Consider the following 20,880-nt stretch of genomic DNA (forward strand, 5'->3'; position numbering starts at 1 on the left):
TAGACCTGGCCAAACAAAACGTTTGAACAGAAATACCTTATTGGTGAGGTCTCATTTCCCAAGCTTCTCTCAGGAAAACCTCCTCTCAGTGGATCCTCAAGCAGACACCCCCGGGCTCTAATATTCCTGGAGGGGCACAGCACGGTGCTCAGGAGTCTTTGTGCTGCAAACAGAGATGTACTCCGCTGAGTATTTTTCATTCCCCCCTCTCCCAAACAGTATCATGGGGCAGTCGCACTCACAATTGACCCTCTGCTTCGTCTCTCCTCGGCTCACCTCCGGTGGTGGGGGTGGGATGGGTTGGCAGACACCATCTTGATTCTCTTGCTTCTCTCCCATTACTCTGAGCCCTGCAGCAGGGACGACGCAGGCTGGTTGGCTGGCTGAGCCCCACAATGGGTCCAAAGAGGAGGCCAGTGAATGGCTGCTCTCACAACAATCCTCGAACAGAGCAGGAGAGAGAGAGATCTTCCCCAAACTGCCGGTTATTTTTATGCTCTAAGACAGGCAGGCCGAGGCACATTCCATTTTGTCACCGTTCTATGGGGGTTCCCTGGCCTGGAAACGTCGGTGCCCTCCCTGCAGGAATAATCCAAGTCCCTTGTGGCCAGGGATTGCATCACCCTTCTGCTAAGACCATGTCATACAGTTTCTCACAACCTCGTTTCAAATTCCCAGACCAGAGGAATCGAAACAGATTTTGCAAAACCAGTTCTACTTTTCAATAAATAGTCTATGTACCCCTCATGTACATTTGTTTGGGATTTTTACATCTATCACAGGCCCCTGTAAGCTCCCCACTGGCAACCTGAACTAGCGAGCAGCACAGTGCACAATTATTTTAAAATACACTCCCTTAATGTGTTTTTCATTTCACAACTATATTGTATGCATAATGCTTAATAAGTTCCTGTGCCCCTTGGGTTTAGACAGATACGATTAAAAGGCCTTCCCATTGCAGTCCACGACAGGAACACACAAACAAATTAACTGCCAGAGCCAGATGCAGGGGATTTGCCTTTTCTGGGGGCTGTGGTGCTGCCCCTTTAAGGGTTTTGGCAAGTGGCAGTGTGACGTTGCGCTCCGCTGCGTGCCTTTAAATAAATGGTGCTTGCCCGCATCGTGCACTGCGACCGGGGAGCCTGAGCCTACAACACGTCTCCGCATGAGTCTGTGACAGTGGGGACTGGGGGCTTACGGAGACTCGCTACGGGTATGGTACTCCCCCACAACGGGGGCTATTGGCGAAACCACTCATGCAGTGAAATCCAAGATGGAATTAACTAGGGCAGATGCAATGTTTCTCTTCCAAGACCTTGGTCAAGCCAGTCTTTGGACTGTTCGGAAGTTGTAATGGCGTATTCAAATTGAAAGTGGCTGACCTCCTGAAACACTCTGATCAATGGGAAGCTCGGACCAAAGACAGAGAGGGCTTCTCAAGGAAGAACGACCACCAAATCGTCGGCATACCAGAAAATGACAAAAGAGAGCACATGCATTTTTGGGGACGTGGCCGTGAGGGCTATTGCAATGTTGCGCAGGCACTTTAGCAACAAACTAGCCAATTGGTAGATCATCCACCATCAATAGCCACACCGAGAGAACCAATAGTGAGATAACTTCACTACTGGTAGAATGCAAAATCCTGAATGGGAACAGGCAGCTAGGCTCCTCCCAGTTAAATAGCAACAGGTTATATGTGTTCTCCAAATACGACAGGGAGGCTAAAAATCCATTAATCCATTGGAAGAGGTAAAACAGAAGTTGTGAGAGATTACGCACTAGCTTAGTGATAATGGTACTTCTGCAAGTCACCTTAGTAAGCATGGGTTTATTCAAAGACAACAATGGCTTAGAGGAGGGGACGATGGCCCCCAGTTACATACAAAAGTTCAGGGGGTCAAGGCAGATGCTCCCTGGCACCCACAGGGACTAAGGCGACCCATGCTGTGGTGCCCATGGTGCCCATTAATCGATTCCTGCCTTGTGGGAGTGCTGCGGAGGGTCAACTGGCAGACAGTGTGTGCTTAGAGGGAACAATATGGTGGCGCTGTTGTTCCTACTGTGGGAGAATATGGCTGATTAATGCTGGTGTGTGTTGAGGGTAGAGAAGCAGCACAGCAGGCTTACCCATCATCAAGCACTGATGGGGGAGATGCTGGAGTAGAGGGCCTCATGCTCCGTTGAAAGACTCGATCTTTGGCTATGCCATATACCTCAAAAGTAAGTGTTTTGAGGATTGAGGTTGAAAGATGCTTCTCAGTTAGAAGTATGGATTGGGGAGTTTGGGGGTGGTGCTTTGTTTTGTTTTTCTGGGCAGGCAATACATTAGTAATGTGTGAGGGTCATGGGAAAGTTACCACAATGTTGTACTTTAATGGAAAGCATCAATGCACAGTCCATGAGTGACACACATGATAAACTAGTCTCCCAGAATATCATGGCATGTAAATGCAGAGTCTTGCCTTGGTAAGCTACTGGCTTGAATGAGAAGGCGAAGAGTCAATTAGTCTTCTGTGACTCTAGCAAACATACCCCAATGTTCTTATGACATAGGCTGCTCAAATATTGGGGGATGGCTGGGTAGAGGTCGGTTTTATTGTCCGTTTTATGTGGGCGTACTGAACACTCGAGCATTGTGGCATTCTACTGAGGCTATCACTCCACTTGCAACTAAACTGAATGATGCAGCAGGTTTTAAATTGATCCAAGGCATCATTACACCTCTCACATATAGATACAGATATGTGCCTCTCCACCTGTCCGCCCTACAATTTCTGGAGTAACTATATGACCTGTCGGACCATCCACTGGGATTAGTGACGCTAAGGTGGGATTTGAATGTGTAATGGAAGATATGCTCTCACTCTCACACCAGACCACTCTCTAGAGGTCAACACTCGCATCTGCATACCCTCACAGGTGCAATGAAATTGGTTGATGGTTGACCTCGGATTCGGTGGGAGTTATTGTTCTACTCCGCAGTCCACAATTCCTTTCTGGTATAGAACATTGCTTTGTCCCTTGAGGTACTGCCATCTGGCAAGGGCTTGGAAGCAACATTTTCTTTTATTTGTATTAACTAATACAATGATGCAGGTAATCCATCCCAGAAAATGCGACCTACTAACCAGGTCCCTCTTCCCTAAGCCCCATGCCAAAAGCAAAGTGTACACCTGTGCCCTGATGCTGCCTGACAGCAGAGTCTGTTCTCCAGTGGCACAGGGCAAGGTCAGGCCACAGATGCCACCTTTTGAACGGCTATTCTCCAGTTTGTGGACACGTACACGGCACTACACCATGGATGGACAATGATTAGCGTTTTAAATCAACAGCCAGAGATTGGATCGAGTTGTGCTTGTCAGCAGTCCACGGAACACACTTCCCGGACTGATTTTGAAATTTTGGTTGTCTCGTATCTCGCATCACCCATGTACAACTACAAGAGGGAATTGTGGAGTCACCCAACACAATAGAGACTTGGCACCTGCTAGAGCACAGCATATGCGATTGACAAATAAAGACATATCCCACGATTTTTCGATGGAAACCCCCAGATGAACACTGCCAAGAAAGGTGCATAGTTTTTTCAACGCAGAAAATACAGACAAGACAGACTAACCATTGGCCAAATTGATTCAACATCTACCATTGTGATCCGAAATGAAGATACTTCTTTGCGTCTTGAGGAGGGTGTGGGTAGGAAAAGTACACCAAATACCATGCCTGAAACTCGAGTAGACATTACAAGAGCTCAAGTTCCATTTTAGGATCTCGATTGTTTTGGTTCATATAAACACTTGTGGCAATTGAATATATTAGAACAACTAGAAAATATATGCCAGACTTATTAGAACATCAATGTATTTATAGATAACAAAGATTACTCTGCATTGAAGCTCTAATTGTTTGACCTTTCGGTTTTAGAACAATTGCTATTATTGCGTGTTTTGCACAAGTATGACTGTTTTTTTAATGTGTATGTATGCAATTCAGATGGATGTGTCATTATGTTGACACATCCTTGAAACACTTGTGTATAGGCGCGTTACAAATGCCATATCATATCATCATGTGTGTGATCACAGGATGGTGTGTTATGTTATTATGATGACATTGCTCAAGTACAGACTTCATGGTATGTCTTTCATTCATCTTTTAATGACTGTCGTCTTTGTATACTGTGTTTATATATGATGATTTCATAAAAGAAAATAATAAGAATAAAATAAGAAGAAATTGTAAAAATTAATCAACTCTGAATTCTTTTTCATGAGAAGATATTGAAGTTGAACATTTTCGAATAACTTGAATGTGATGAGAGTTGTACATGTTTTTGGCAACTGTACTTGTTGTGATGCCACAGATGCCATCTTGACAGCTGCAGTGACAGCCAAAGTTACTACAGCACAGGGGCTACATTTAAGATATGCACCCCTTTTACAACAACTACATAACTATAAGAATGCTATCATAGTGGCACATTAAACTGTACATGTAAGCCATACCTGAGTTTGAAGTTTGGTGGCTAGCATCTCTCATGGTTATCCAAGCCACATCAATTTGATGTCACACATATGTCATCCCTGTGAGCCCAGTTCATCTATGGAAGGAATATGTGTATTCCTCCCAGCTAGGTAGTCTAAGCTGCTCCCAGCAAGACTGAAGCCATGGGGGTTGCCTCTCTTTGTTCCTTTGTGAGGCAACTAACACCTCCACAGTGAGACAGCTGCTCTACAGGAAACTGTCCTGGGAACCGGAATCAAAGGGCACACCCTTCACAAAAGGACTAGCCTCACACCAGGGAACTGCATACCAATATACCTTTGATGCTATTGACAAGTGAAGGGGGTCGGGTTAGTGTAGGCAGAGGGATCTCATATGATCTGGAGGAAGGTCCTACCATCTTGTTCCCTCTCTTTACCTCTTTTCCTTCCTGTCCCGCTACTTCCTTTAACATAAAGCACTTTGGGCGTGATGTCAAAAGACACAGCCCACTTGTTCCAAGAACAGGGATTGGACGCTTAAAGCAGGCTTTCTTTTGTCCAATCAACTGTAGACCTTTGCCTTAAGAAATGGGGCTCACACACCTTCATTGAATCATCTATGGACTTCAACCCTCGAAGATTTCGTTTGGACCCTGCTGGGAGAGCCGTCCTTTTCAAAGTCATCCAGTTGTAAGGTGCGGACAGGCAGTCCAAGCTCTGTCCCCTAACCATCCCCAGGGCACATTGGGGATTGCCTGTGGGTAGAGCAAGACCAGCCTCTCTGCCAGCCACACTGGTACCCAGGCCTCACTGTACTGAACGCCTCCTGCAAGGACTCCTTAAGATGACAGTAAACCCAATTTCAGTGATGGAATACATTATCTGCCTTTATTATAGGGATATGTGTAAAGCCTCAGAGATAGTACCTGAAACTGAGAAGGAGCTGGCCCAATTTGGCACAAAGGGGGGTTGGTAGTCCTTTGAGGTGGAGGATCTGGTGGGGATTTTAAAGAGTCTAAAACTCTCTAGAGCCTGCATGCCTGATAACATACCTAATATTGTGATCAAGGCTCAACCTTTGTTGTGGGCTACCTTACTCCATACCCTTTTTTTCGAAGATGGTGTGGTAGGGCGTTATTCTTGAATCTTGGAAAAAGGCTAACCTTATCCCTATATTTAAGAAGGGCTCTAGAATTGATCCAAGTAATTATCGATTGGTGGCCCTTAATGACAAAACCTCTAAAATGCAGTCTAGAAAAACATAATGAATGGGCCAGGGAGCAGGATATATTATCCCATCAGCAAGCAGGCTTTAGAAAAGGCCTATGAACTATGCATAACCTTTAGACTTTACTATGTTTGGTTAGATCTACACTAGCTAGTAAGATCCGAAAATGGTATACATGATATGTGATTTGTTCTAAAGCTTTTGATTCTGTGTCTCAGCTTTTTCTCTGGAAGAAACTTGCTCAATGGGGCTGTGATAGATCTATGCTGAGTACGATAGCACAATTGTATCAGAATGCCACGGTTTGCATTAGACTTAACCAGAATGGCGAATACTCTGCAGATATAGAGACCAATTATGGAGTAAAACAGGGGTGCGTTTTGGTGCACCTGCTTTACAATCTCTGTGTTTCGGATATGCAGGAAAGTTTGGATCAATGTAACAACTTTCCCCAAAGCTTGGGGTTCACCCAATCTCCTGGCTGTCCTTTAATGACGAAACCCTATTATTAGATAGAACAGCTATAGGGTTGCAACATAGCATTAATCCTCTGGTGACTTATTCTGCATTAATTGGGCTGTCTATAAATGCTAAAAAGACTTAAGCCATGATAGTTGCAGATCGTAATATCAAAGAATGGAAATGTGTGAGGAAAATTGAGGGGATTCCTATTGAGGTTGTGGATGTGTACATTTATCTTGGCATACCTACCAGTCCTGGTTTGAAGACGGATGTGTTATCCAACTATATTGGGCTGAAATTCATAAAGAAAATCAGGCTAATTAAATTAGGCATTGTAAAAAAAGGGGGTCATTCTGTAATGAGATTTATAAAACTCTACAAGGGCTGTATTATCCCAGATATTCTGTATGGACGGGAAGCCTTCCTTGAAAAGGAGGTTTTTTTGTGGCTACATGGCCTGGATGGAAAAATCTGGAGGAATTTTTTGGGGCTACCCATTTGTGTTCCAATGAAAGCAATATGCTGCAAGCGTGGCCTCACCTCATTACTGACATCTTTCAGGTTGGCCTGTGGCTTGTTCTCTTTAAAATCTTGAATGGTAACCCTAATATTAAGAATTTATTACAGAAGTTCACATTTATGTCTAATGGAAGAATGACCAAGTCAATTACTTTTGGTATAATGGAATCTGAGGTAATGAGTTTTTATAGTGGGATTGGTTACAGTACTGGCGATCCTTTAAAATTGAATGTTGCCTTAAAAGACATGAAAAAGAAAGCTTATTTACGGGATGGATATGAATTGTTAAATTGCCTATCCAAAAAGTCTATATTTAAAGAATATGTAAAACAAGGCGTTCGGTTCCCTGATCCTTTTAGTTATCTTACTAAACCACAACAGGCCCCTTTAAGATAATTTATTATCTGGATGAGATGTAATCAACTCCCTACATATGAGATACTGGGTGCTTGGAGTGGCATCCCTTACGACCAAAGATTATGCAAGTTGTGTAAAGTAGAAGTTGAAACCATCCGGCATACGCTCACCGATTGCTCTAAATTACTTAGCCAATATGAAAAAGGATATGCTGCATTTGTCTCTAAATTTAGGAATATGGTATCTGACCAATTCTGGAGCACTATATACTCTGGAGAATCATTGGTTATTACTTCCTCAACACTTTATATCTTGAATGAATTTTGGAAAATTAGTTGGTGTTATTACTGATGATGTATTTTTTACTGATGTATTCTAATAGTTTTGAAAATGTATGTTATGCTGGATTTCATATATTTAATGGACATTTTCATGATAAATTAATGTTTTTGTATGTATGTTTTGAAGGATTGTAATATTTTATGTTAACTTTGCTGTGTTAAAGGTTTGTGTAATAAGACAGCCAGGATTCCTGCCATTTTGTTGTTGAACCATTTTCAAATCATGATTCAAGCTCGTTCGACACCGATTGTACTAACAGGACCCTCCATAGCTGCCTTTGGCACTCACCAACTTTCAAACCATAGTTCCATCCATTCAAACAAGTTTGCCGCCACACTGCGTTAACTGAAGTGCATAGTTGCCCCTGCTCAGTTGAAGTAGCATTGCTGTACGTGCATCACTCAAACAGCTGTTCGAGCCACCAACCTTTTCACTGCCAATACAGCCAATAATTAAACCGATCCTGGTGTTCTCTCCAAACCACATCCTTCGAGCCCCGCATCAAACCCACTCACCTGCTCATCACCCTTCATGCCTTGATTGTCGAACAGAACCTGGTGACACCAACGATCCACATCGATCGAGCATCACTTCCAACTGCAGCATTCTTCAGCTCAATCCCACCCTGACATCTCCTTGCTGCTGGACTACTGCAACTGCTGCATTTCAAAATTAATCGAAACACCGTACAGCACCCAGAAGTCAGGTTCACTATTATCGACTCACCAAGATCCTACAAAGGTATTGTTGCCTTTTAACTGTCCCCTTGTCCTTTTTACCCCATGATGATTTTTGGCCCTAAAAACTGGCTAGGTCACATTAATCCCTTTTGCAACTCAAACATATCCGTTTTGAATATTGTGTTTTTTATTGCCTTTTCTCCACCTGTCTCTTTTCAGAGTGCTATATCTTGCTATCCAGCATATACTGTGTGCTTTCTACAGGGGTGGGTTTTTGTAGTGCTTTCTATTTAGTTATTATTGTATATGGTGTGTTAAATTAAAGTATAGATATTTTTAGAGAACCTTGATTGGACATATTTTGAACTGTTATACTTTGGTGTTTGGGTTGCTAATGTTTCACATTCACACCCCTCTTGACAATTTACTACAAAAGACGAAAGAGGTATATCTCTTAACATTGCATGCTTTACTTTTATGACTGGGTTCACTCTTGGTTTGTAGAAGCATGAGCGCTGAATGGGCACTTAAGCCTCTGCTCATGCTAGTACTCCTGCAGGGCAGAAGTCAATTTGTCACAATCTCACCAATGCCGTTTGGCAGGGACAGGGCACTGCAAACTTGACATAGATTGTCCACTTGCCACTGATGGGTCAGGTACTGTGGGATGTATGGAGGATGAACTCCATCCACCCAAAGTGCAGAGGCCATGGACCTCATTTAGAGTTTGACAGTACTTCCTCTGGAAATACTGCAAAACTCAACTATTGTTAACTCATGCGGTAAGCATGTGGTAACGGGGAGAGTCTGCATGATTTAGAGTTCTGCATACTCTTCAGTTATTCTTCATTTTGGATTCCCATTGGACTCCTTTGCAAATTGCATCTTACTGCAGGTGGTAATTGTTGTAAAGTAGCTTCTGTAGTCGTCTTAGGTTAATTAAGTAAATACTTTATTTAAGTTACATAAGATGTTATCTATGAGAGACCACCGGGCCCCATCACCCAGGCTCAACTGACAGCATTGGAACACTGGAGCGAAGCTCATAGTAAAACATTCCAGGCACACTCAGTGTTCCAAGCCATCTAATAGTTCTGCATAAAGAAACATCACAACACATCTCCCTTTCTATCGACAAATCAGAGATGAAATGTCCAACGCACTCATCATGCATAATATCTCTTCCCTTTCCGATGGCAACCTGTCAGGGAGATGTTTAGCTCGTTCACTGGTCAACCTTAAAAAAAACGCTTTGCTGGAGGATCCACTGAACATATCACTGTATGCATACCTCTCCTCACATAACACTTCCAGGAAGGACCCATCCCAAGGTAAACCTTCATGGACATGTCACTAAGGTGAACTATACTGATGAAACATCATCTTATAGAGATGATGCAACTCCAAACATCTGGGCGGCACCAATGTCCACATGGTATCGGTCACCCACACACATGTGGAAGGATCCTCCCTACCAACGTGATACTAACCAAAAACACTTGGGGTATATAATCAGCCACCTCCATATACTTTGGCCTACTCAAAACATGGCGCTAACTCCTCACACAATGGGACGCTATCCCTTCATATAGTGGGACGCTATCCCTCCTCAAAGTGGGACGCTATCCCTACATACAACGGGACGCTATCCCTACATACAACGGGACGCTATCCCTTCAAACAGTGGGACGCTATCCCTACACATGCTTCAGACTTCAAAACAGTGGGACGCTATCCCTACATATAACGGGACGCTATCCCTTCAGACAACGGGACGCTATCCCTTCTCAAACGGGACGCTATCCCCTCAAACTGTGGGACGCTATCCCTACATACAACGGGACGCTATCCCTTCTCCAACGGGACACTATCCCTTCAAACAGTGGGACGCTAACGCTACTCTTAAATGGGACGCTATCCCTACATACAACGGGACGCTATCCCTTCAAACTTCAAACAGTGGGACGCTATCGCTACTCTTAAATGGGACGCTATCCCTAATCAAATGGGTTGCTATCCCTATTCAAATGGAAAAGTATCCATACTTGTCCGCACCACGCAACCATGGAGATCCACTCCTACTTCATGCACTCTCATAACTGTGCCATCGTATTCACATATAACTACATATACCCTTTAAGACATCTTGCAGGGTAAAGTAATCCTAAAAGTCCATGCTGTTTTCCAGCCGCAAACCTAAAATGCCTCAAACGTGTTAGTACTAGTTCATATCTTCACACTACCATTCGCATAAACTCTCTTCCTGCAAACTTTAGTGCACAGGAATTAACTCCTATAAGTCCATGTTGCTTTTAGTAACGTACCCTGAAATGCCTCAAACGTGTTAGTGCCTGCACATTAGGGATCTCTTTCTTGTTCTCTTTCATACAGCATCACGAGAACCTCCATCAACTCTCTACAAAGCCAATGTGATGACACAGCCGTACCATGAACGTTAACCATAAGCTCACGTCTCAAAACTTCCAAGAATATATGTCAACAGGATGCATATATGAAGATATCTTCACCGTGCGCTCACCTCTCATGCTCAAACACTCACATTTTTTTTTTTTTGACGCTTCTGTTCCATCACACATGAATTAGACTAATACAGCCTTGAAAGATGTCACTACATTGCACACTCTGCCTTCGGCATCTCCAGCTCTATACACATTCGCATATTTTTGGGTTCATCTGCAATGGTTCTATTTAATACCAACAAACTTTCCCTACCACACGGAAAGCCGTACAACTGATACGAAACATTTATCTTCCATGGGTTGTACAAAAGGAACCTGTACTCTCTACCGACAATATCTTTACACGTGGGCATTTTTTTTACTTCTTACATCAACGGAGGCAAATTAGGTTACTTTCCCTGTCAACTGACAACTTCACTTGTACCCGTAAGTATCAGTCCCAAATGAGCGGTGCTCTTCCCGCTTAATCGGAGTATTACTTTCCTCATTACGAGCTTATTTGCTCCTACAGAAAGTACTTCGCGCTGCAGCACTGGATGACCAACATTATTACTCTAAACGCTATATTTTCTTTAGGCTCCCTATTGCTTTTACATAACTCTTCTCGACATATATAATCGGCATAGCTTCCCTTATACCGCTTATACCGGTGTACTCACTACTTCTTGCCCATCTGTATCTACGTTGTAGGTACTATGCTCTGCCTGTCCTCAGTGTCATCTTGCCTGCCCCGAACTAACGTAACGGCTGGCATGAAAGCTTTCACAACTTTCTGTTCCGTCACTAACACGCCCCTCAACACAGTGACATCATAACTTTCTATCTTACTTGGGAACATGTTGTATCTCCCGATTGCCAACCGTCATTCTTCCTCAATGCTTCTTGCCACCAATAACGCCACTAACTTTAACGCATACACATTATGGCCATTTGCTTTCTTGATAACTCGATGTCGGGACCACCTTCACTACACATACACTGTCCCTTTTTCTGAAAAGCATCACTTAAACTCAAATCTTACGTATTTTTAGTCCTGCTCCTTTTTCACATGACTATATACTATGGAACGCTATTCCTACACACAATGGGTCGCTACCCCTACAAATAATGGGTCTACAACCCCTCGCAATGGGACGCTATCCCATATTCTCTAGCACAATTGTCCTAACACTTTGTGGCACTCACCCACACACTAGGAGTAGCTCCTTCCCTACACACTGTGGGGCTCACCCACACTCACTTGGAGACGCTATCTCCCTAACTCTTTATGGGACGCACACACTCACATTCTCTGGCTGCCTTTCAATTTGTAAACATTACATAGTCACTTTATATTCCTAAGAGTCCATTGTTGCAATTTCAATTTATCCTGAAATGCCTCAAAACGGGTTACTCCTAGCACATTTCCATACTCTTTCTACACACTAAATGTTGCTCATTCCTTTCCGACACTCACATAAATAAGAACCATATTCTTATGAATAAGTCCATTTAAGTTCATGTTCAGCTGCAAATCCTGCAAAAGGTTAAACTCAAACACTTTCTACCATCCACCACACTTCTTCCAGACACACACCTCTCTAGTACAATGTCCATGCTCACTTTCATCCATATACTGTTTATAGTACACACTGAAACTTCATCCTATATCATGAAACAGTAAAGGATACATGGCGAACTTCCCTTCTGAGCCACATGCTCGTGGTTCAATGCTTGAAACCTCACTTACACCACGAACGTTCAGCTCAGTTTGAAACTTGCACTGTTCCCACGTGTGAAACGCTCGTGGTGGTTAACTTCACTTGACAAATCAGGAGTAAACTTCATTTTCTGCTCAAACGTTGAGGCGTACTGAGCCTTTCACAAAGTCTCCAAATCCCGTTCACCTCAACATATCCAATCTGCAAATTTTTCTGTGTCACTTGCTTACCACTTTTCCAGTGCGGCTTCCAAGGTATTAAGACAAAACAAAACAAGCCGGTTCAGATGTCACTAGCTCCTGACCATATGCGGATTGTTTCTCCCCCATCGTCCAACAGACACGGGTCTTGCATATTATTTCTCCCCCATCGTCCAACAGACACGGGTCTTGCATATTATTTCTCCCCCATCGTCCAACAGACACGGGTCTTTTGTACTTTCGCCATCGGGAGCCGGACCTATCGCCACTTTACAATCTTCCATAGTTCCTGCAATCACATCTTTTCATAACTTCCGCTTTGGCTTACTTCCGCTTCTACTATATGCTTGTCGCTCGTCGTTAATCCACGCTCGGCGTTTAAGCTTTCTTTTGTATGACGACGTCTGCAGGCTCACGCAATTTAGGGTCCTTTCCTCTTCCTCCACGTCGACTTCAGCTCCTCCCGTATCACTGAGTGGCCATTTCACTGACCCTCCACCATGATCATCAAGACCGTTATGGCAACCACGGTTCGCATCGCCACTATGACGTGACTATCCCAGTTTCGCCATCCCCAGTTGCTTGTTGTGTGACGTCACCAGTCACTGCTCTGTACTTGAGCGATGCAGATCTCCTCCGGCCAACCGTCATTTATACGGTAACACACTGCGTCTCGCCCCAACACAAATCACCGACAGCTCCCAGGTGATTTTAAACGTACCACAAAAAACTTGGTACTGTTGATTGCTTTCTTCTCTAGCATTACGTGCCCTACATCTCTGGGCACGATGGAGCAATTCGTACTTCTCACTTTCAGTCTTTCTTGTGTCTCTTTTACTGTGAACACACAGAACTATTTTCACGCTATCAGGGCTCCGCTTTGATTCCCCTTTCACCTTCACCCCTTGTGGCTACTGCGCTTCTCTGTGGAAAATGCGGCGCTAGGGCTCACTAAGGAGCTTCTCCCCTTCCTGTAATTCAGGGACCGCTCTGCTCGCACCGGGGCTTCCTCATACAGCTTGCTCACTTCAAATTTCAGACTGCCACGTCCATTCATAAGGGCGCCGGGGCTCCTTTCACAGCCCCTACTCCACCTCTGCTTGTGGTCCAACAGGGGTTACTGCACTTCTCGCCCACTTGGCTTCTGTTTCTGATTTGCTTGAATGTACTTCACACTTCATTCTTACGGGGCCCTCGCTTCGCATTAGGGTTTTATTTTCTTAAAGAGCTTAACTTCTTCAACTCCCTGTCTCTTTCTAACCCCCTACGCTCTGCGCCCCTGGGTGATGGGACTTACTTCTGGATGGCTGGGGGCAGTGGTCTCTCTCCTTCTTCTGCTGCTCCCCCACCACAGCTTTCTTCATCTCTGCGTGGGTTCTTACTATCCCATCCTCGTCGCCATTGTTGTAAAGTAGCTTCTGTAGTCGTCTTAGGTTAATTAAGTAAATACTTTATTTAAGTTACATAAGATGTTATCTATGAGAGACCACCGGGCCCCATCACCCAGGCTCAACTGACAGCATTGGAACACTGGAGCGAAGCTCATAGTAAAACATTCCAGGCACACTCAGTGTTCCAAGCCATCTAATAGTTCTGCATAAAGAAACATCACAACAGTAATGAAGAGAGGGTCCCCAAAGTGGCCCTCATGTCCCTTATGCGTATGTCAGCCCGAAGGATAAGAAACGAGAGATGCCACTCGCTGTTTGGCCAACCACTGGGTGAACCAGTGTATCCCATGTATGGGAACAGAAATTCTCTTAGGCAACCAAATAAAACCCTATCCAGTGGATTTCTTCACGGATACAGGTGCCTCATCACTGGATCAGGTTGACAGATAATAACCAGCCGTGCTGATGTCACAACGTTAGTCACAAAGTAAATTGGCATTCCTGCACGAAGTTCTCACACACACACAAAGAACATGCTTACATCGTCCTGTTGAGCTGAGTTCTTCGTTATTGACGGGGGGGGGGGGTTGGATGGGCCACAAATACTGTGCTGACTTGTAACAGTATCGATACGAACACCCCCCGTCCTCTGGCATACTATTACAGTAATATCACATGTGGGAGTGGCTTAGTGTGGAGGACATTTCCTATACACCAAACAAAGCAGTTTTTAGCGATTTTCAGTTTTGAGGAATAGAGGTTTCTCCTGACAGAAGTTGTTCATCTTACATTACAGTCCATATGCTGCTGGAATACATACAAATTGAGGACCAAATTGACAGGGGCTTGTGGGGCTGTCAGGAAGGGAAGAGGCATCCCAATAACTGGAATTAAAGACGAGAAGGACGACATACTTGCCAAAATGTATGATATCCTAGAGAGATTTGCGAGATTTTACACAGCAGAGTAAGACTGTGAGTTGACTGGAAGACTTTGTGAGGTAAGCACCCATTCTCTCATTCACTGACGCAGATTACAAGATTGTGAACAGGAAATTGTCAGTGTAGGACATTTTGTAGGCTCCTTGATGCAGATAATGTCCTAGTTTACTTAAGAGATCCACGCTGGTGTTTCCACAGACATTGGACATAATGTATGAGTTTGCAGATTCTCAGGGCTGGCTAAAGATGAATTGGAGGAACCCGTCCTGTTCCTGGTAGTAGGGGTATGTCTGGAGGTAGGGGTATGTCTTCAGACTGCCCTTTAGGTGCTGCTTCTTCTTCTTCTTCTTCTGTTTCTTCTTCTTCTTAATAAAAATAATAATAATAATAGTAATAATAATAATTATAATGTTATTGTTATTATTATTATTATTATTATTATTATTATTATTATTATTATTGTGTTTATTGAGCATGGACCTAACTTCAAGAAGCAATAGAGTGCTTTACAGATGTATACAACAGTACAGAAGCATAACAGAGCACTTTTCAGTGTTAACAACTGAACAGGCATACAGCTGTGGTAGGATACAGTGGCACAGAGATGGGGTACAGCTGTACCGGGTGGCGGGGAGCAGCGGGGCAAACGCTGGCTAGTGAATAAGGTGTTGCAATGGGGCTCGTGATGGCCTAGATGTTGAGGAGGAGAGACTCTTTGAATAGGTGAGTCTTTAGTTCTTTTCTGAATTGTAGGAGTGTGGGGGTGAGTCTAATGCTGACAGACAGGAGGTTCCATAGTCTTGGGGCAAAGGCAGACAAGGATTGTTTTCTGGTTTGTTCCTTTTTGCAGTGGTGGATTTAAAATCTGGATGTGTCCTGGCTTCTGGTGGTGCGCTGTCCGCCGTAGATGCCGGGTTTCTCGGTGAGGTAGCTGGGCGACTTCAGTGCGACTGCCTTATAGATAATGCAGCAAGACTTGAAGGTGATCCGTGCGTGCAGTGGGAGCCAGTGAAGGTCGATGATGGACGGGGTGATGTGGTCATATCTGCATAGACCCTTGATGAGGCATGCAGCCATGTCTAGGACACTTCTCAGGGGAACAAGGGAAGATGGTGGGATAACTTTGAGGAGTGCATTGCCCCCATCCAGGTGGGATACGACCAGTGAATGAATGATGGGCCTAAGGAAGGGAAGTCATCTCATTGAAAGTAGAACTGATCCAGTTTAATAGTATCCCTGATTAGTTGAGTGTCTCTTTTCAGTATAATCTCATTCCTGAAAATCCTGTATGCTCTCTAGTGAAATCCCCATAGGCTGTAGAGGGTTCCCTAAGTGGGGTTGAGACAGTGCAGAGGATTATCTTAATGAGCAACACGGTACCCAGAACAACATTGGACAACCTATACAGGCAAGTCGGGATGGGGGTTCTGAGTTTTCGGAAAGTAAGGAAATGTTCTGTGCAACTCACCAAACTATCAATAATATGTGGAAGGGGCAAGAGAAGAAGACTCCTTTTTAAGGCATGAAGTGAAAGATCTTGGTTCTCGGCACAACCTCGTGCAGAGGGTTACCAGCGGCGACAAACCAACATCTTTCATGACACCATGAGGACATTTTAAAGTTGTGGGCACCTGTACCACGCCTCAGGTGTTTTTCTCTAACATCAGCAGCTGACACACGTCACCTGATCGAAGTATACCATTATGGATGGATCAACAGTGCTTGGATGTACCTTGTTTTTAAATGACCAGGTGTTGCAAACGGAAGGCATGCAATGGTGTCACAGCATCAAACTGGGCAAGACTCTCTGATTGCGCCACCATACTGGACAAGATTCTCCAATTGATCAGGAGTTGTGTTGGGGGCCTCATATGAGTCAGCATGTGATAACATGCGTTGAGACGTACTCAACCTGTGCCCATGCAAGTGTACCGGAACAAGCCACACAAAACCAAGTCCCTACTGTGAAAGGACTAAGGATTATAGGAAACAAGCACACTGACAGGGATTTCGAGTTGGGAGGAAAAGGACTATGTTTACTGGGGGGTATATGGAAATACAGCGACGGAGTTGGGGATTGGAAATAATTACTTCTTTTGATACAGCTGTGAAACCTTGTCGTCAGAGAGTTTAGGCTTAATTCCGCCTGCAAGTCGAGTCACACTGTTGGAGGGCATTGTGCTGGATCCGGCGTTAGCAAACAAGGTGACATCCGGGATTAATGCGACATTGGCCACCGCGGCAGACATTTTTCTTTTAAAATGTAGGTCTGAAGGGCAGGTAGAACTTGGATCTCTGAATTAACTAGGCTGGAGGAAAGCTTTGGTGGTACGCGCTAAGGGCACAATTAGTTTGAGACTCCAGATGATATATTTCAAATACTTACACTGCGTCGATTACACCTATTAGAGATTAGACGAGATGGGACGAAGTCCCTTAGGGACTTGACACAGGTGTGAGCAGATAGCAGGGACTTCCTTCACATGACATGGTTATACGGGGTAGCTGGGGGGATGTTTAAAAAGGCTAGAGGAGGTGCTGCCACAAATCAGACCTATTTGCCCCAAGATTTGTGTGCTGGGCCTGGTGATGAACCTGGAGCTCACTAGGGCCTCATTGATGTCATACCTCCGGGATACTGCCAGCGCAAATAGAGTTACTCCTACTTGCTCTGGTGCTATTATCGCCAGATCATGAGTAGCGGTACAGCGTTAATTTCCCATTCCCGGTTGGGTCCATTGGACCCAATGGGGCTGGGGGGTGCTATTAGCGCAGGAGGTAATTGCGTCGGTGGTATTAGCTCTGAAAACAGGCAGTAAGGGGACATTTCTGCCTCCAGCAAAAAGCTGGAGGTAAAACTCCCACTTACCACCCAACTAATGATTTGGCCACTCTTTAAATGCAGCGGTAATAGCATTGCCGCCGCATTTAAGGGCCAACACCCAAGTCATGGTGAGGCCCAGTAGGGTAAACTTTTCCTAGCCTAGGCTGTTGGTTTTGCCAGGAGGGGCATAGGCCAGGCATGGATGGGGTGGCGAATGAGAATGAACACAGATAGGACCGAATTTGCGCATCCTAGGACCAATGGAATCATGTGGAAATGTCCCAGTCACTAATAAGGATGACAGGATTGGGCACTCAGAGGCTGAATCACCTGCGCTAACACAGTATTACGAGGCCGAACAATGATCGTGACGCAGAAAGGCAAGACCGCTGCAGGTGACAGAATGTGGGTGAGTTCTGGTTCCTCACCAGACTCGGAAAGTAACAGAATTGAAATGAACACTGTCTCACTGCGCTATCTTGCAATTCAGTCATTCGCTAGCAAAAATATTGTGGGTACGAAAAATGAGGATGGTGGGAGTATATTGAATCGTGTCCGAATATTCTTCTCCTTCAAGTGTTTATTCCGCCATATGAAGTCAATAAAAGCAAGGTATTCAAATAAAAGATCCACCAGTGGACTAGGCAAATGAATGGGTAAACTCTAGCGGACTAGGACAACTGAGCCCCTGAGAAAGGAAGGCGGTCACCTGAGATTCTACTCGAGAATCTGGGAGGACGCTTCACTCTTCCTCCCTCATAGGTTTTAGAGGCCACCGACATCCGGGACCTCACCCGCCCAAAGTGGAAGAGGTATTGTGGGTTTCCTAATCGGACGGTTCCAACATGAACAACTATGGCGAAGGGGGTGTATCTCTTAACTGCGCCTCTTTCACCTTTATCCTCCCCCGGGGTCTTCTTTGGGTCCCTCCACTCTGCAGGGCTCCATGAACAGACCTGCTAACTCTCGCCGATGCACGTACTTTCATGAATGCAGTTGTAGGAAATTGTTTCTTAAGAGGCCTGTGAACCTCGCCACAAGGGGCGCAGTTGTTATCACCCCACGTGGTTACAGCTCTGATTATTTTCCCAAGTTATTACTTTTCCGTAGGTCGTGCCATTATTCTTGAGCATAGTTCCAGACTGAACGGACGTCACTTATTGTGTATCTGGAAAGTGTGCACTGTGCCTTTGAAGCAATCTTCTCATTCCCAAGAGTGTGCTGTGACTGCTCGGGCATTCTACCAGTTGGAGAGTCTGGTGTTCTTAGACAAAACAATGTGTAAGCCAATTCGGTTGATAGATCCGGGTCCAAGAAATTGGACCTAAAAAAGCTCCGTAACACATTACACTGATTTCTAGCTTGTTATGTGCACAGTAAATCCCACAAATACATACGTAGCCGCCCCCCAACCCCCTGGACAATAGGACTAGGCAAGCCATGGGGAATGCGGTCTGTGAGAGGTAAGCAGCAGTTTGCCCAGTCCATCCACAGCCATCTAAATACCACCGTGACAGGTAGATGTTTTGTGAATACTCTGAGCCGGCCTTTCCAGTTCCCTGCTGGTATTCCACCATGGATACATGAGAATCAAGAAACACTATTTATTTATTTATTCATTTATTTATTGTTCACTTGTTAGGCGCTTATACAGGAAGCAAATACTGTTTAGAAGCGCCCACAGGGCAACAGGAAGGGGACATGGGATGATAGACAAGTAATTACAACAATGTAAAATAATAAAATACAACAAAGTAAGAAGAGACAATGGGGAGGGGAGGACGAACCTACTATGCCTTGTGAGTGTTCAGAACATCAAATACAGAGCGGTTCACTCAGCTCACCACACGCAAGCAAGCTCTTCCTTCATTGGGCAGCGCAAGCCTGAAAAGTCCACCAGTGCCCAAAGTCCTGGTGCTGCGGGCAGCCTGAACTGCACACATGGTTCCGGACGAATTCAACATACCAGTGAGCTGCGTTCACGCAGTGGTCGAAGTGAGTGGGAGCGGTCAGGAGCAGTGGTCGAAGTGAGCGGGAGCAGTCAGGAGTGGTGCTCCTGTACTTTTTTAAATGACCTTTTACAGCTCCTATACTTTTATTTTAAAGAGAAACCGTTCCGGAATGGGTTCGTTTTAAAATAAAAGTGTAGGAAGAAGTTGAAACTTGCACTTTCAGTGCACTGCACTGAACGTTCCCTTAAACAGCAGGTGCAAGTGTTTGAGGGTGTGTATTGTGTGTGGGAGGGGACGTGGTGATGGGGTTTGTGGGAAGTGGGTGCAGGCCAGCAGGGAACATAGCTCCACTACTTCTTTTCGTGCACTTCGACCACCGCGTTCACGCCTCTGCCTGTGAACCAGCACTTATGTGTTCTACACAAATCAAAATAGCCAGGGATTTCAAAGTTTTTATGTGAGCTGACCAATCACAGAGACGGTTCATGACCACCCCCCAGTTGAAACAAATCAGTAATTCCTCTCATTCACAAGATTCACAGCTAGCCTATAGAAAAGGAGCATGCAGAGAAGAAAGTGTTGGAAGATGGGAAGAGGATTGTATGTGAAAGCAGCGAGGAGGAGAGAAGCAGCTTCTACAGTTCAGGAAGGAGCTCCAGATCCTCCTCTTCAAGAAATGGCTCCTCCCTAACACTTAGGTCCACACACCCTCCACTCCCCTGGTTGCTTGTAGATCCCTTGCTTCCCAATTGACCACCTTCCCTCTCTCCTCTTGTTAGCTACCCACTCCATTGCTTCTCTGCACCCCTCTGCTCCCCTCTCATGGTCTTCCCCCTATGATTGTAATGTGCTTTGTTGCTTCTCAAAGCTATGTCTGTGATCAATAAATACCCTTATAATAATAATAATAATAATAATAATAATAATAATAATAATAATAATAATAATAATAATAATAATAAAAATAATAAATAATAATATGGGGTTTTTAAATCCTTGGCAGAGGAGGAAGTGATATACCCAAAAAATATAATGTAAGGAAGATTATGAATTAATCATAACCACCATGGGCGTAATTTTAGGGGGGACAGGCGTGTTTGTCCCCCCAACTTTCATGGCACACCCTTTTATCCCCATTCATTTGGCTGGGGCACCTTTTCTTCAGATGTCATGTCCCCCCCCAACATTTTCAGAAAAGTTACTCCACTGATAACCACTGCCATTGCGCTGGGCAACCTTCAATGCCATTCGTTTTTAGCTCATCTGCAACATTGCAGAAGGGGACCAGCCATATGCAAATCAGTCTTGGTCCAGCCA

At 44.6% G+C, this 20,880-nt stretch overlaps 1 protein-coding gene across 5 annotated transcripts in view; it reads right to left on the bottom strand.

The window, feature by feature from the left end:
• The window catches only part of TAGAP (T cell activation RhoGTPase activating protein), a 757,603-nt gene that overhangs the window by 369,289 nt on the left and 367,434 nt on the right, over window positions 1-20,880 (bottom strand). Inside the window, exon 1 of one of the 5 annotated variants that reach the window (XM_069607893.1) lies at window positions 243-432. The exons of 3 other annotated variants lie outside the window; for them this stretch is intronic. The gene's annotated coding sequence lies outside the window, so the exon portion shown is untranslated. Of the gene's footprint in view, window positions 1-36; window positions 177-242; window positions 433-20,880 lie in introns of those variants that run through there. One more of the 5 variants, XM_069607889.1, reaches the window with a different exon arrangement.

The sequence above is a fragment of the Ambystoma mexicanum genome, chromosome 4q, assembly GCF_040938575.1.
Source record: "Ambystoma mexicanum isolate Mex_15411 chromosome 4q, UKY_AmexF1_1, whole genome shotgun sequence".
Classification (NCBI taxonomy): domain Eukaryota; kingdom Metazoa; phylum Chordata; class Amphibia; order Caudata; family Ambystomatidae; genus Ambystoma; species Ambystoma mexicanum.